Raw genomic sequence first — 16280 nt, 5'->3', positions numbered from 1 at the left:
GTTAGGGTTAGGGTTAGGGTGGCAGTGAAGAGTTACCAGACAGCTGGGCAACTACAGCAGAAGTAATAAGGGTGACAGCAAGAAGGGAGCTTGGCATAATATTAATAATAATAATAATAATAATAATAATAATGCATTTTATTTATAGGGGCACTTTACATTAGCAGTAAATCTCAAAGTGCAACATAAAACTAATATTGATACAAAGCAGTGGGTCCAGATGGAGTATCGCCACGACTGCTGATGGTCTGTGCGCTGGAGCTGGGGAGTCCTCTACAGCGTATCTTCAACCTGAGCCTGGAACAGGGGAGAGTCCCGAGGCTTTGGAAAACATCTTGCATCACCCCAGTCCCAAAGGTATCACATCCTAGTGAGCTGAATAACTTCCAGCCTGTCACTCTGACATCGCATGTGATGAAGACCATGGAGCGGCTGCTGCTTCACCACCTGAGGCCACAGGTCCGTCATGCCCTCAACCCTCTGCAGTTCGCATACCAGGAGAAGATGGGAGTGGAGGATGCCATCATCTACATGCTACACCGATCCATCTCCCATTTGGACAGAGGCAGTGGTGCTGTAAGAATTATGTTTTTGGACTTCTGTAGCGCCTTCAACACCATCCAACCTCTGCTCCTTAGGGACAAGCTGACAGAGATGGGAGTAGATTTATACCTGGTGGCATGGATCGTGGACTGTCTTACAAACAGACCTCAGTATGTGCGTCTCGGGAACTGCAGGTCTGACATTGTGGTTAGCAACACAGGAGCGCCACAGGGGACTGTACTTTCTCCGGTCCTGTTCAGCCTATATACATCGGACTTCCAATACAACTCGGAGTCCTGCCACGTGCAAAAGTTTGCTGACAACACTGCTGTCGTGGGCTGCATCAGGAGTGGGCAGGAGGAGAATTATAGGAACCTAATCAAAGTCTTTGTTAAATGGTGCGACTCAAACCACTTACACCTGAACACCAGCAAAACCAAGGAGCTGGTGGTGGATTTTAGGAGGACCAGGCCCCTCATGGACCCCGTGATCATCAGAGGTGACTGTGTGCAGAGGGTGCAGACCTATAAATACCTGGGAGTGCAGCTGGATGAAACATTGGACTGGACTGCCAATACTGATGCTCTGTGTAAGAAAGGACAGAGTCGACTATACTTCTTTAGTAGGCTGGCGTCCTTCAACATCTGCAATAAGATACTACTGATGTTCTATCAGACGGTTGTGGCGAGTGCTCTTTTCTACGTGGTGGTGTGCTTGGGAGGCAGCATAAAAAAGAGGGACACCTCATGCCTGGACAAACTGGTGAGGAAGGCAGGCTCTATTGTAGGCACTGAGCTGGACAGTTTGACGTCTGTGGCAGAGCGACGGGCGCTGAGCAGGCTCCTGTCAATCATGGAGAATCCACTGCATCCACTAACCAGTGTCATCTCCAGACAGAGGAGCAGCTTCAGCGACAGACTGCTGTCATCGTCCTGCTCCACTGACAGACTGAGGAGATTGTTCCTCCCCCATACTATGCAACTCTTCAATTCCGCCCGGGGGGCGTAAACGTTAACATTATTCAAAGTTATTGTCTGTTTGTATACCTGCATTGTTATCACTCTTTAATTTAATATTTTCTTTATCAGTATGCTGCTGCTGGAGTATGTGAATTTCCCCTTGGGAATAATAAAGTATCTATCTATCTATCTATCTATCTATCTATCTATCTATCTATCTATCTATCTATCTATCTATCTATCTATCTAAAAAGATTAAACAAAGGCAAGGCAAGATCAAAGCAGAGATAAAACAACAATAATTATAGCATTCTTGTTAATAAGCTTTCCTAAATAGAAAAGTCTTTAACTGTTTTTTAAAACTGCTGCATCTGTTCCGGGGGAGTCACCATGGGCAGCTCAGTACCTCCCCCGGGACGCTTGGTGGCAGCCTCCCTGGTGGACGATGATTCCCCAACCTGGCGCAAGGCTCCATGGGAGATGGAGTCCTCTACAGCCTGGTTGGGGGCTTGGATGACCGCCAGGGGGAGCTGCATGGACTTTTATAGCCCAGCTGGTCGACTCGTCAGCCCCACCCGGAAGGTCAATTAGGACCAGGTAATCAAGCACCTAGAACGCTTCCGGGTGGGGTATAAAAAAGGCCAGCCACCACCACTCGAGAGAGCTAGAGTCGGGAGGACGAGGACGAATAAGCCTAAGCCTAAGCCTAAGCCTAAGCCTAAGGAGGAATGGTGGTGCTGAGGTGAAAAGAGAGAGATTGTTAGTGTATTTGGGACTGTGTTGAGCTTGTGGGACACGGGGAAGGCGTGCCCCACGGCTGAAGAAATAATAAAGAGTCTTTATTTAAGTACGTGCCTCTGCCTGAGTCTGTGCCGGGTCGGGCGCTATAGAGCGCTTTTTACACAGCCCACAATCTGCTGTGTTCTTAGGCTCTCTGGTAAGGCATTCCAGAGCCGTGGAGCAGTGGCTGCAAAGGCTCGGTCACTCATTGTATGAAGTTTGGTCACGGGGGGGTGAAGGCGGTAGGTATTTGTAAAACGGAGGTTTCTTGTAGTGGATTGGCATGACATCTGGACAGAGGAAAGAGTAAAAGGAAACCTGGTGGTGGAATGGGGAAGTACAGGAGAGTATACAGAGGAAGTTGTTAAAGAAGAAGTGGGATAGTCAGAAAGATTAAGAAAGTAGACAGTACATTGTTTTGAACTGGTTTGGATATGTGCAGAGGAGAGATACTGGGTATATTGGGAAAAGGATGCTAAGGATAGAGCTACCAGGCAAGAGGAAAAGTGAAAGGCCTAAGAGAAGATTTATGGATGTGGTGAGAGAGGACATGTAGGTGGTGGGTGTGACAGAATAAGATGTAGAGGACAGAAAGATATGGAAGAAGATGATCTGCTGTGGCAATCCCTAACGGGAGCAGCCGAAAGAAGAAGAAGAAGAAGAAGAAGCATAGTTTACTTTGCAATCATGGGTCGGTTGATAGCTTATCCCATCAGTATTTCATTTCTAAATGTATTTTTCATAGAAAAATGAGGAAAATGCTGCTTTATACAAGCAGAATATGCAACTTGCACATGCTGCAAATCATTCATTTACATGAATCAGATTTCCTCACTATCTCCTTTTTCTTACATGCATGAGATTCTTCCTTAAAATGCAGTTATTACACCTGATGAGAAATTAACCAGAGTGACCTTGGAATCACAGCGACCCAACCCGTGCCCAAAGTTTAATTCGTCTAGACAGCTGTTTTTCTTTCTCATCCTCCTTTGCTCATTGCTTTTTACCTTTGCTCTGCGTCTATGGGTAAATTTTTAGTCATTTGTTTTTATCAGTATATTGACTTTTTCAGTATCTGTTGTGCTGTAAAGCAATAACTGGCAATTCTGTTGTGCTATGGCCAAAATAAATTGAATTGAATTGAATAGAGTAACAAGCACATGGGACCCAGTGATATAAGTCAATTCTCAGAACGGTAAACCACATAGTAATATTTTTATAATATTTTAGGCCAAGGAAGCCTTAGGATTTGGTGTATTGGATTTGCTAGCAAGAATAACAATATTCTTTCCAGACTGTGAACAAAGATATTATAGGGTTTTCAAGTTGAATTTGCCATATGTAACAGTACGGAAAGATCCATATAAGATTCATTTTTCTACTTTAGGGACCCTGGGATGCTTAGGCCATTATCCAGTCCATCCCAGTGTAAAATCCAGTTATTCACAACTTCCACCCATCCATCCATTATTTTGAACCTACTTAATCCAGCTGAGGGTCACAACTTTGAGCCACACATATGTTTAATATAAAAATGAGTAAATGAGAATAATACTGAGCATATAGGCTCATATTTTTTTTAAATGTCTAACAATATCATATTTTAAAATACAGGGAAGCTGTCTAAGCCAGTCCTTGCATAGAGGACATTTACAAGTACTAGATCAGATGAGACCTTTTCTTAAGTGTTGTCCTCTGGCCGTCTGTGATGGGGTGAGAGAGAGTTGTCCAGAGTGGGCCTGGAATGGAAGGGACAAGTGAATTTATGACTCTGAGAGAGAAGCCGCATTGAGAGGTGTGGTCGAGTCCAAAGAAATGTTAGGATGCCAGACCAGTTATCCTGTTTAATACCTTTACAACATGCACCATGTAAATCATGCACCTCATGGTGAAGAATAACAGAACTAAAACAATTATAGCTGTCCAGGTTCTCTGGTTGTAGTTCAGTTGAGTGGGTCCGGCTTGGTGGTGACCTCACTACCAAATGAGACACCTCCTTCCACAGATGTTCGTGCTTAACAAGGTGCAGACCAGAAGGGGCAGAGTCAGTTGTCCACACTGTTAGTCTACTCAATACTATGGTGGGAAAAGGAGATGATATTATTAGCGACACCAGCCCTTCCCGCACCAGACTGGTATTACATACCTCTACTGAGCCCAGAAGGAAATAACAGCTGGGAGGTATCGTGGTGCAGTAAGGAGACCAGAGGTCAAATCCTGGGTTCTTCCTGCATGGAGTGTGCATGTTCACCCCATGTCTGCATGGGTTTCCTTCCAGAGCTCTGGTTTCCTCCCATAGTCCAAAGCCATGCAGCACTAAACTGGCCTCTAGCGTGTTAGGTGTGTTTGTGTTTGCTCTGCAATGGACCAGTGCACTATGCAGGGTTTTCTTCCTGACTTGTGCCCGTTGCTACCTGGGATTGGCTCCTGCCCTGACCCCCGTGACCCTGGTGTGGATTAAACAGGTTGGAAAATGACTTGACTTGACATAAACAGCTTCACATGACTGTACACTTTTGTGAAAATTTCCTCTTTGCCCAATTTAATTCCATATAAACTTCAGGCAACTAATACAAATTATTCATTGTATAACTTGTATTTATTGATCAAAATAAAGATGTTAAAACAATGTTTAAGGCATTTTTATTTTAATTTTAAAAAGTATATCAAATTTAAATGCCAGAAGTCTTTATCTATTTGTCTATCATATAATGCCTTTCACTCTATCTATCTATCTATCTATCTATGATAGTAAAGGCACTATATAAAAGATAGATAGATAGATAGATAGATAGATAGATAGATAGATAGATAGATAGATAGATAGATAGATCTGAGAGGCACTATAAAATTATCTATCTATCTGTCCTTTGCCCCACCTCCAGGGGGACCAGAGTGTGTCCCATAACTGATCTGTCTCCTTTAATTAGCCTGTTCCTGGTGTTGCAGACATAAGGCTCTCTTCACAACTGTGTCCAAGTCTGCAGCCCATTTAAGACATTAAAGACAAGCTTGCATTTGTGTGCGTTGCTGTTTGTGAGTAAATTTAAGATCCATTTAAAATCCATTTATCCGATTTCTAGTGCCTACTATCAATGGCAAGCCAGAAGCCAGATCAATTCTAATCTTAAATAAGTCTAGTAACTAGTAATTAAGTAAATGCTTTCAGTAACAAAAAAAGAAAAACAGTGAGAAATGTGGAGCTTCTGTAAAAAGCTGCTGCTTGCACAGTGCCCAGAAGTGGGAATACACATTGAAAATAATTTTTAACCATCTACATTGTTGCCATTCTGTCAGAAGAGGCACATTAACAGGGCCCTGGTTTTATCAATTCTACAGCTCTGTGATTTTTCTATGCTGTGGTGTGCTGGGTTGGTAATATCACCTCAAGGTCCACTGAATCAAGAAGCCAATTAATAGGACAAGCTCAGGTATGGGACACACTCTGGATCCCTGGAGGTCATAGTGAAGGAGAGAATAAAAACAAAACTGAGTGCCATTATGAACAATGCTGCACATCCCCTCTCCATAACGCACTATCACTGAAAACTTTCAGCCAACGAATTATTCAGCAGAAGTGTGACAGTAAACAGAATGAAGGAAGGCTCCTTTGTACCAACAGTAATATGCATATTGCATCATTATATTGCATCACTTTGCTTGTGACTACTTTTTTTAGTAAATAAGAAAGTACACTGTATTAGTATGATAGCGTTTCAAAGACAAAGTCACAAAGCGCTTCACTTATACAATAAATAAATACATACTGTGCTCAAGTGAGGTACGACACAGGATCCAAAATAAATGTTGAATTTGCCAGCCGGGTCAACCCATTTAATAAAAGTGCCAACTATAACTGAAATAGCACTCAGTGTTCAGTGGCACAAAACAAACAGGACAGAATGATGCAGACCCTTTAAAATCAATGAGTCAGGTCTGGGGTAGAACTCCATCCTGGGCTGAGCCTATGCCCAAATGAGAATAAATGATGAAGTATTATTCATATTACTAACCGAGAATTGTAAACCGGATATGGACGCAGGTACATGGCATGCCCATGGATGCAGGAGACATAGTGCGCAGGCGCCGACAGCGAGCGAAGTCTGATCCACCGAGAATGAAGGAGTCACAGCTCAAAAACGAAGGAGCTCAACTAACATAAGAAATGAGGCAACACGCCCATAGTTAACGACACAGCCACACAATAAAGAGGATTCAGCCCACTGCCCCAGAGTGAAACGAGAAAAACACACATACGGCACCGGAGGTATAATATTAATAAACGAACGCTCCGTATTACACGGACAGAATCCCCAAACGTCCAGAGTACACAGCATATGTGAAGCACATTACAGTGATACATTACTAACAGTACAACCACAGAATACACAGACACGAGACCTGATGGAGGAATACGGAACCGTACACATCCACACTACACAGCATAGTCAGACCCGACATAGTACGGAAGGTGCAGGCGCCTACAACGCACTTCTAAAACACTGCAAGTAAAAACCCAGGATAGTACAGATGCCCCCAGAGAAAGTACGGAGGCCCCAAACGTCCACAAACCACAGCATAGTCAAACCCGACATAATACGGAGGGCACATGCGCCTACAACGACAACCACAGAGAACACACACACGATACCACAGGTATAATATGAATAAACGAACGCTCCGTGTTATATGGACGGAATCCCCAAACGTCCAAACTACACAGCATATGTTAAGCACATTGCAGTGATACATTATTAATGGTTGCTAACGATACTGTTCACTTAAACGACGCCAATCTCCCATTTGCCATAACAATCAACAAATCCCAAAGACAGACCATGGACAGAGTCAGCCTTTACCTCTCTGAGCCTGTATTTAGACATGGACAACTTTATGTTGCCATCTCAAGAGTTCGGCATTCATGTAACATTAACGTTAAGATTATAATAACCACTCCAATATATCTCATGCATTGATCTGCACATCTATACCTACATAACATAACAATTACACTGCTATTGTCATTTACATACCTTACATAGACCTACAGATATCGTGGCACTGAACATAATACATATGTGACAATTACCAAGACAGACAATAATCTCTATCGGATGTATTTCGTGTTACCCGAGACCAGGGGTTGGCGAGCGAAGCGAGCAGGGGGCGGAGCCCCCTAGTTGTTCTAGAAGAACAAAAGGAGGGTTTGTGGGAGTTGATTATTACTGGTAAATATGATTTTAACTATTTGATTAAATATTGATGATATTGAATGACTTCAGTCCTTGTTACCTGTTAGCTTTTGCCTTTAGCACTCTTAGAAAGCATTTTAATTAAAGCCTGTGACCCAGACGGTGGTGCTACTTCAGCACAAGGACAAGTATTTATAATAATAATAATGATAATTTTATTTATATAGCACCTTTCATAACTCTGAATTAGCTTAAAATATTTTACAAAGAGTGCAAAACAATAAGAAAAAAAACCCAAAATAGAATCAATAAGAATAATAATAATAAAATAAGGACACAATCAAACATTAAGAAATTATATTAAAATACAAAATAGGTAAAAGTTGAAATAGAAATACATGAATATAACGAAGAGAAAACTAACTAAAAGTCAGGGTAAAAAAGTATCTTTTCAGCTGCTTTTAAAAATACTAAGAGAAGAGGCCTGACGAATATCTAAGGGCAGGTTGTTCCAAATTTTGGAATAATGGGGATGGATTTTACTTATTTCACAGAACAAGAAAGACTAAAGGTATTTATATAACACAAGAAAATTATTACATAAAGGACAAAGCCGGTTATACTTCCTTAGAAGGCTGGCTTCCTTCAACATCTGCAATAAGATGCTGCAGATGTTCTATCAAACAGTTGTGGCGAGCGCCCTCTTCTACGCAGTGGTGTGCTGGGGAGGCAGCATTAAGAGGAAAGACGCCTCACGCCTGGACAAACTGGTGAGGAAGGCAGGCTCTATTGTTGGCATGGAGCTGGACAGTTTAACATCTGTGGCAGAGCGAAGGGCGCTCAGCAGGCTCCTATCAATTATGGAGAATCCACTGCATCCACTAAATAATGTCATCTCCAGACAGAAGAGCAGCTTCAGCGACAGACTGCTGTCACTGTCCTGCTCCACAGACAGATTGAGGAGATCGTTCCTCCCCCAAACTATGCGACTCTTTATTTCCACCTGGGGGGGTAAACGTTAATATTTAACATTATACATAGTTATTGTCTGTTTTTTCACCTGTATTATTATCATTCTTTAATTTAATATTATTTATTGTATCAGTATGCTGCTGCTGAAGAATGTGAATTTCCCATTGGGATTAATAAAGTATCTATCTATCTATCTATCTATCTATCTATCTATCTATCTATCTATCTATCTATCTATCTATCTATCTATCTATCTATCTATCTATCTATCTATCTATCTATATGGGTTTAGCTTTAATAATAATGCTAGCCTGTAAAATGGAGTCATGATGTAGCCGTTCATTGCTAGCCACGTGAGCACACTGGAGTGCCAGCTGATGACGGGTGGGTGGTGTGGCTGCATGCAGTAAAAGCCCACCTAATTTTAACATTTAAACATTTTGTATGCAACAAAAGGGCATTTACTCAAAAGGCTTGAACGGTTTACGTGAACAACAATAAATCTACCAAATTCAGCTAAAATTGATTGTTATGTACCTGTGGAAACTGACAGGCAGTAATATCAGGGATGAAGTAAACTTTAGATATGATTTTTTTTTCTAAACAGCAAAGCATAATAATAGTGCAGTGGAATAATGAAAAAATATTGATTTTGTAAGCTGGCGGCTAAACGTTAAGCAACGTCTAACTGCACAGATCTAAATAACTAAAGCCACTGTCAGAACCATCTCTCTGTTGAATGCCACATTTGGTGGCCTCTGCTCAAGGTTTGCTTTTACATTTTCATTGATATTAACATTTTCTGCTTCTGCTTCTTCATGGATCAGCCCTATCATAGGTGGGCAGCTCTACTTATTTGCTTTCTTTCACTAGAGCTATTACAACTTTAAAGGCTTTCTAAATCGGTGCATATATTGAATGGCATGTATTGTTTTTCTTCACTGCCTGATGGTTCGCATTGTAAATCATATAAAGCTTAAGGACATTTTTATTCTGAGACTCTTATCTGGGAAGGGATAATAGAAAATGGTGAGATGGACAGAGATATTTTTATTAGAGTATTAATTTTTATTTTCTTTTTATTTTATGCTTGCCTGTTTCTATTTCACACTGTATACATTGTACACATAATATATGCATTATACATATTTGATTATACAACCACAGATGCTGTGTATGGAAGTCCATGGGGCAGGTGCCCCCCAAGCCTGGGGGCTAAATGCTAGAGAAATGTTGTGATGGTAACAATGAATTGAAAAGTCCTTTCCACCAGTGTTTGAGTCCATAGTATGTTGCTAAAGGCTACTAAGGCTACCTTCAGAGTGCATGGTAAAAGTGACAAAATTCTGATTTTTGGCTCATATCTTGGTTTTTCCTTTCCTTGTTGAAATTAATTTTACAAGCATCTGAAATCCAATATCTACCCTAATTAATTCATTTATTCATTCATCAGAAAGACGTGACCCATTAGGCAACCATGAATACAAGCTATATATCATTTTCAAAATCTGCTTAATCCTGAGCAGGGCCGTGAGGGGCTGGAGCCAATCCCAGTAAGGATAAGGAGCAGGGCAGAAACAAGTCCAGGATGAACCTGGAGGAAACCCACATGGGCACAGGGAGAACATTTAAACTTCTGGAATATGAACCCTGGTCTCCTGTGTGGTGGCAGCACTAGCACTGTACCACCAGCTACATGCAGACTTCAAATTATTTACAGTGCAGGATGTCAGCAAATCTGTCAGTTCACAATGGCAAATACTCAACAATGCTTTGAATTGAATTATCACTGCTGAATCAGTGTAAAGAAACTTGTTGATACAGGAGAGAAGTCACTCGGCAGTACTGTCTCCGAAAAACAATGCCCCAGACTTGCAGCCAAGGTCAACCACCTGTATCCCTGGACATCGGAAGTCATAACCAAACGGTAGAATAGGGTGTGCAAGGCAGAAAACTGAGACTTTACAGTTTGCAGCCCATCACATCCTCGATCCACCCCACATAGAGCAGAACTGCACCGTTAATGACCTCTCTGGTTTCCAGGGAGTCCTGCCCATCTCCAGGTGGTTCCTTCACTGCTGCAGCTTGACAAATCTCTAAATCTCTGATCCTTCCCTTGAATGCAAACCACCTCCACTAATGACTTCCACGCAGCTCCCTGGACTTCTTACCCATCTAATGCTTTGAGCTTCTTCCTTCCATTTACCTCCCGTTTCTCAAACTCACTCCCTCCGGTCAGATCTACTACTCAGCTTATACAAACTCAGCCATTCCACGGTGAGTTTGCACAGCTCAGTCTAGATCTTCTTATGATGGTCAGCCCAACCACCACTACACTTGCCTTCATGCCATTCACTCTCCCCATGAGTGGGTGCTCTTTTTCTGTTTCTTTCTGAAACCAAATACACACCTCAAGTCCTAACCCATTCGCTTTTATACAAGCTGACCCGCCATTATGCTGGCACATGCTTTAATAAACACCCTTAAATACATCAATCAGATAAAACAGCCCTTGATTTTACCAAAGTATTCCATAAAGCATGTAGCAATTGGGCTGCATTTGGTAGGCTTTCTTTCATTTTTGAATTTCACATTTCTCTAAAAAAGATTGAACATTTGTCACTTGCTACTTGAGTAATAAAGAAATTGCTATTTGATTCTAGTGCAAATATGTATTTGATAGATTAGCTTTGCCTTAGCCTGCTATCCGAACAGGCAGATTACAGTGATTCTGACAACATAATCATCATTTTATTACCATGAAGCCCAACACACATATATATTAAATTTAGATCTGTTAAATAAAATGAATACCCCAATATAATCACAAAATTCAGTGAAATTAAAATATAATAAGTATCTTTAAACACTTACCAATAATTACGGTTTACTGTATCCATGGCTATGCACGCAAAGAACTAAATATCACCATTCCAGTCAATGTATCACATCAGAGTTTTCCCAGTGAGAATGTGTGGTTGCTCACAAAGTCCTGAAAGAGGCACATTACTTGCATTGTGGGGGAGCGTCAGTGACGGGACTACAGTCATGTGGCGTGATTCCCCGAGGGTGATCCAGGTCACAGGATCCTGATTGTTGAGGGCCCAAGTAGCTGGACCAGGCCAAGGGGACGCGCACATAACACCTGGCTTCAGCAGATACTGTAGATGGTCATACTTACCTGGCAGGGGAGATACCATTCTCTCCTGTTTTGGTCTAGGGAACGCCTCACGTTGTTAAGTAGGTAGGCAGGTCCACCACTTTTTTCAGCCCTTGGGTGCGTGGCGGTTTAACTCTTTTAGGGCGGATGTCGACTTTTGTCGACAGAAAGGGTTGAGGGCGAATGTCGACAAAAGTCGACATCCAGGGATAGAGGGCAACAATCAGCTGTTAATGGCGACAAATCTCACTGTCACGTCACAGGCATTCCCTCTGTGCTTGGAGGAATGCTAGACTCGTTGACTCGGCAACTAATCCTTGCGTGTGCATGAGTTGCGAAATGTAAACAATGGCAAGATGGCATCGACATGTGACAAGGGAGCGAAGCGAGTGCAGAAAAGAAAACACTCAGCAGACGATGTTTTGCACATTATCGCGGAGTCGGACTCTGATTTTTCAGAATCGGATTTTATTGACAGTGATTAGGAGATCGAGCAAGAGAGTGAGAAGCCGGCATCAGCTGATCAGACACCAGCCAGTGCCGCGCCAGCTGATCCGCTGCCAGTTGAGCGCCTTCGCGCAGCCGATGCATCTACGGCAAGGTTCGCGTGGGATAAATACACAGATATTGATCTGTTGAGAGCCGATCTGGCTACCGGACTTCACAAGACGGCATGGCTTGCTGTTGGACACGACAGATCACCAGCTGTTGAACTACTAAGGCTGCTCTCTCCTGATACTGCTTTTCAGCTACTGTCAGACGAGACAAACAGGTAGGCAGAGAAATTTTTTGAATCGCGGGCTGCGCTTGCATTGCATTCTTGTTTTTCAAAGTGGAAACCCACAACAAAAGACGAGATGAAGCGCGCTGTGGCATTACAAATAGAGATGGAACAGAACTGGTGATATAACTTCAGGGAGCATTGGTCTAAACGTGCTTTGTCCCCTGGTGGCTTTGGACAGGTTATGCAGCGTGGTGATAGGTACGTGCTGCTGCAAAGTTTTATTCACTTCTGTAATAAACAGAAGCAAATCCCATGGGGTGAGCCAGGCTATAATGCCATGCATAAAGTTCATAAAGTTTCAGAAGATGAAAAGAGGTGACAATACGGTTTTCATGCGGGCAGAAAACTTGGTGGCAGTGGCATGGCATGATGGCAAATGGGTGACTTGTCTCTCTACAGTACACACTAACAATATATGTGAGAAAGTGCAGCAACAGACAATTGAAAAGTAGGCACCAAAGCAACACATATTGTAAGGAGTGCAATGTGGCAATGACTGAAATTGGCTGCTTTGAGCGAGATCAGACTTTGCAGGACTTTGCTGTGTAAAATGTATGTGATATGTATGTGAAATCATATAGTATGCAGGCTCATACAACATGCAAGACAGTAACATTTGTCAAAAGTAAATATTTTTTGTTGATTTGATATGTTAAACAATTGCTTTGTGTTCCTTTTTAAAAAATGTTAGTTTTTGGAAAAATATTCAGCCCTGGGAGATAAGAAACAAAAAAAAAATTAGCCCTTAGTTAAGATTTGCAGGTTGCGTTTTTTTAACATCCTTGGTAGAGAAAGAAGAAGACGATGACGATTGAATTGACGAGAGGAGGCCCACATTTCGAGGATGGTGCTTGAGGAAGATCGAAAAAACATGATTCGGTTCCAGCTTCTTCACGAGAAGAAGATGGACTGGAAAACATTTATCACCTCCATCCTCCTGGGAATCTTTGGCTTCCTTCCAAGGCAAGTAGATTTTATTTTTGCAATCCCAGATGGGCAAACTTTTGAGGTGGTTTTAACTAATAGTATGTTAGTGGAAAAGTGTGTTAAGGTGTGGAGGGAGAAAAGGGAAGTGACATTGGCTTTAGCAGATATGATCATGCAGCCCTTGGCACAATGAGAGACTAAATCAATCACCATTGCTATACTATCTGAAAAAATACGGATAGAGGACATTCAACAATGGTTAGGAAGGTTCTGTAAAGTAGAGAGAGGGACGACAGGAAGGGATGAACATGGAATTAAAACCGGTTAACTTCCAAGTGAAGTTGAAAATTAGTGAAGTGGGAGACCTAAAGCATCTACCTCCAACTATTCAAATTGGCACTATAATATTCTACAGTGGATAACCGAAAATGTGCAGGAAGTGTGAGCAGGAAGGACACGTAGTGGCAGACTGTAAAAAGGAAAAATGCAAAAATTGCGGAGAGTTGGTTCACCTGACAAAGAATTGTCATGAGAGAATAATGTGTCACCTGTGTGGGGAAAAAATCCATAGTTTTAAAACTTGCCCCTTATCATATGCAAATAAATGTAGAAAGGTCAGTACAGTTAATGAACATTTAAGAAGAGAGGAAGATGATGAAGAAGAAGAAAAAGAAGAAGAACAGGAAGTAAGCAACGAAGAAGGGGAATATAGGGTTGTGCTTTTTTAAACTGCCATTTGGAAGCATTGCAAAGATAAAAGAAATATTAGAAAACAGTGAAGTTCCAAAAGGGACTTAGACCGAGGAAGAGAAGAATAAGAAGTTAAGATGAAGAAAAGGTCACCTCCTTGGGTAGTAGACAACAGAAGATGGAAGACAGCTTGGGTAATATCCACTTGGAAATAGAACAAATGACTAACATATTATTAGACTCACCATTAATACCACAATAGACAATGACATCGCAAAAAATATTAAAGACTAGTACCAAATAGTCCAAGAAAGCAACAAACAGGTGGACAAAAAGGAAAGTGAGGGACCAACGGCCAGCCCAAAGACGCCTTTTCTCAGAAAAGAATCTGTAGAAGCCTTCTCCAAAGTCACCCTCATGAAAGACCAAAATAAAAAGAGACCATGCACTCAAGAGAGTGATAAGAACAAAAAGAAGAGGCCCGAAGAAGAAGAAAGAAAGAAGGTAGGAAAATAATCCAAAAATCCCATGAGGATTGCTTCAATAAATGTTAGAAGCATAAAAAGGGAAAGCAAAAGGAAGATTGTTTTTAGAGCACCCCAAGAGACAAGTGGACATCATTTGCATCCAAGAATGTGGCCTACCATTCCAGAAGTCATACTCAAAAATAGAAAAAGGATGGGAAGAAGGGAAAACCTTCTTTTCAGGCTCTAATGAAAGTAAGAGTGCAGGGATAGGGTTTTTAATCAAAAACAAAAATATTAAAGTATTAAGTTTTGAGATCATAATCCAGGGAAGATTAGCTACCCTAACAGTTGAATTAAATGAAGGAAAGCACAATATCGTTAATATATACGTACTTCCACATGTAAATGAGAAGTTAAAAACAGAAATACATGGAAAGAAAAAAGTAATAACAGCTGGAGACTTTAAATGCCAAATAAAGGCAAGGAAAAAAGAACTTTGGATAAAACCTCCAGGTTCCTAATAAATGTAATGAAAGACTTCCAAAAAAAGAAGAGAGATTGAAAAGGCAGAAGAAGGGTACACATGGAGAGCGGAAGGGGAAAACTGGAAGTCATGGATAGACTTCATCTTAAATAGCGCAAGTTTCCAAATTATTACAACCTGCTATTCCAACCACAGCATCATTCTTTTAGAGTGTGAGGGAGAAAGCTAAGATAACAGAGGGAAAGGACTGTGGAAATTGAATTTGAACAGAGTTTTAAATGATGGGAGACCCTAAAAGAAGGGTGTAAGACAAGAGGGTAATGGTGGGACATTATGAAATTCAGAGCCAAGCAATTCTTTCAAAGGAAAGAGAAAGAAAAAAGTACGAGAGAGAAGGGACAGCTAGCACTCCTGCAGGAAAATCTGGAGGAAGTGTATAGACTGGAAAATGGAGAGACAGGTACCGGAGGACAGGTGGAGCAGATAAAAATAAAGATGATGGATATCTACAGGAGAAGGGAGGAGAAACTGAAATTCCTAAGCAGAGTTCAATATTTGGAGGAGGACGAGTAGTGCTCACGCTTCTTTTTTAAAAAAATAAATCAAAGAAATAAAAAGATTAACATTGAGGGGCTAAAGGATGAAGAAGGAAACCTACACATAGAAGAAACAAAAAAGCAACAGATTGTAGAAACCTTCTTCAAAGAGCTATACAGCTGCAGGAATAGGGACATCCAGAAAGAAGAAGAAGTATTGAGAGAGATTGAGGGAAGGATCACAGAACAACAACAGAAAGAAATGTTAAAGGAGTTTGAACTGGAAAAACTCGAAAAAGTAATCAAGACATGTAAGAAGAACAAAGCACCCAGTATCCATGGAATACTATACCACCTTCTGGCACATAATTAAGGAAGACATATTGGAGATTTTTCAGGAAATATTAAGAGGACAAGAGGTCCCAAAATCATGAAAGAACGGAATAATCACACTAATCCCAAAAGACAGGGACAAAACAGAAATCACTAACTGGAGGCCAATAACTCTGCTTTGTCAGGATTATAAGCTTTTAACAAAATTCCTAGCAAATCGTTTTAGGGAAGTCCTGGCTGATATTACCCAAGAGGAGCAGGTGTGTGCAGTTCCCGGTCTGTTTACAAATGACAATTTGATACTGGTTAGAGATATCCTGAAATATGCAAAGGAGCGGACCTTATCAGTAGGATTATTGAACATCGACATGGAGAAGACTTTTGATTCTATAAATCATGATTTTTTTGTGGGAAACCCTATGAAAAATTGAAATACCCAAACAAGTCATAGAT

The sequence above is a fragment of the Erpetoichthys calabaricus genome, chromosome 5, assembly GCF_900747795.2.
Source record: "Erpetoichthys calabaricus chromosome 5, fErpCal1.3, whole genome shotgun sequence".
In the NCBI taxonomy this organism is placed as follows: domain Eukaryota; kingdom Metazoa; phylum Chordata; class Cladistia; order Polypteriformes; family Polypteridae; genus Erpetoichthys; species Erpetoichthys calabaricus.
This window is presented reverse-complemented; position numbering follows the sequence as displayed.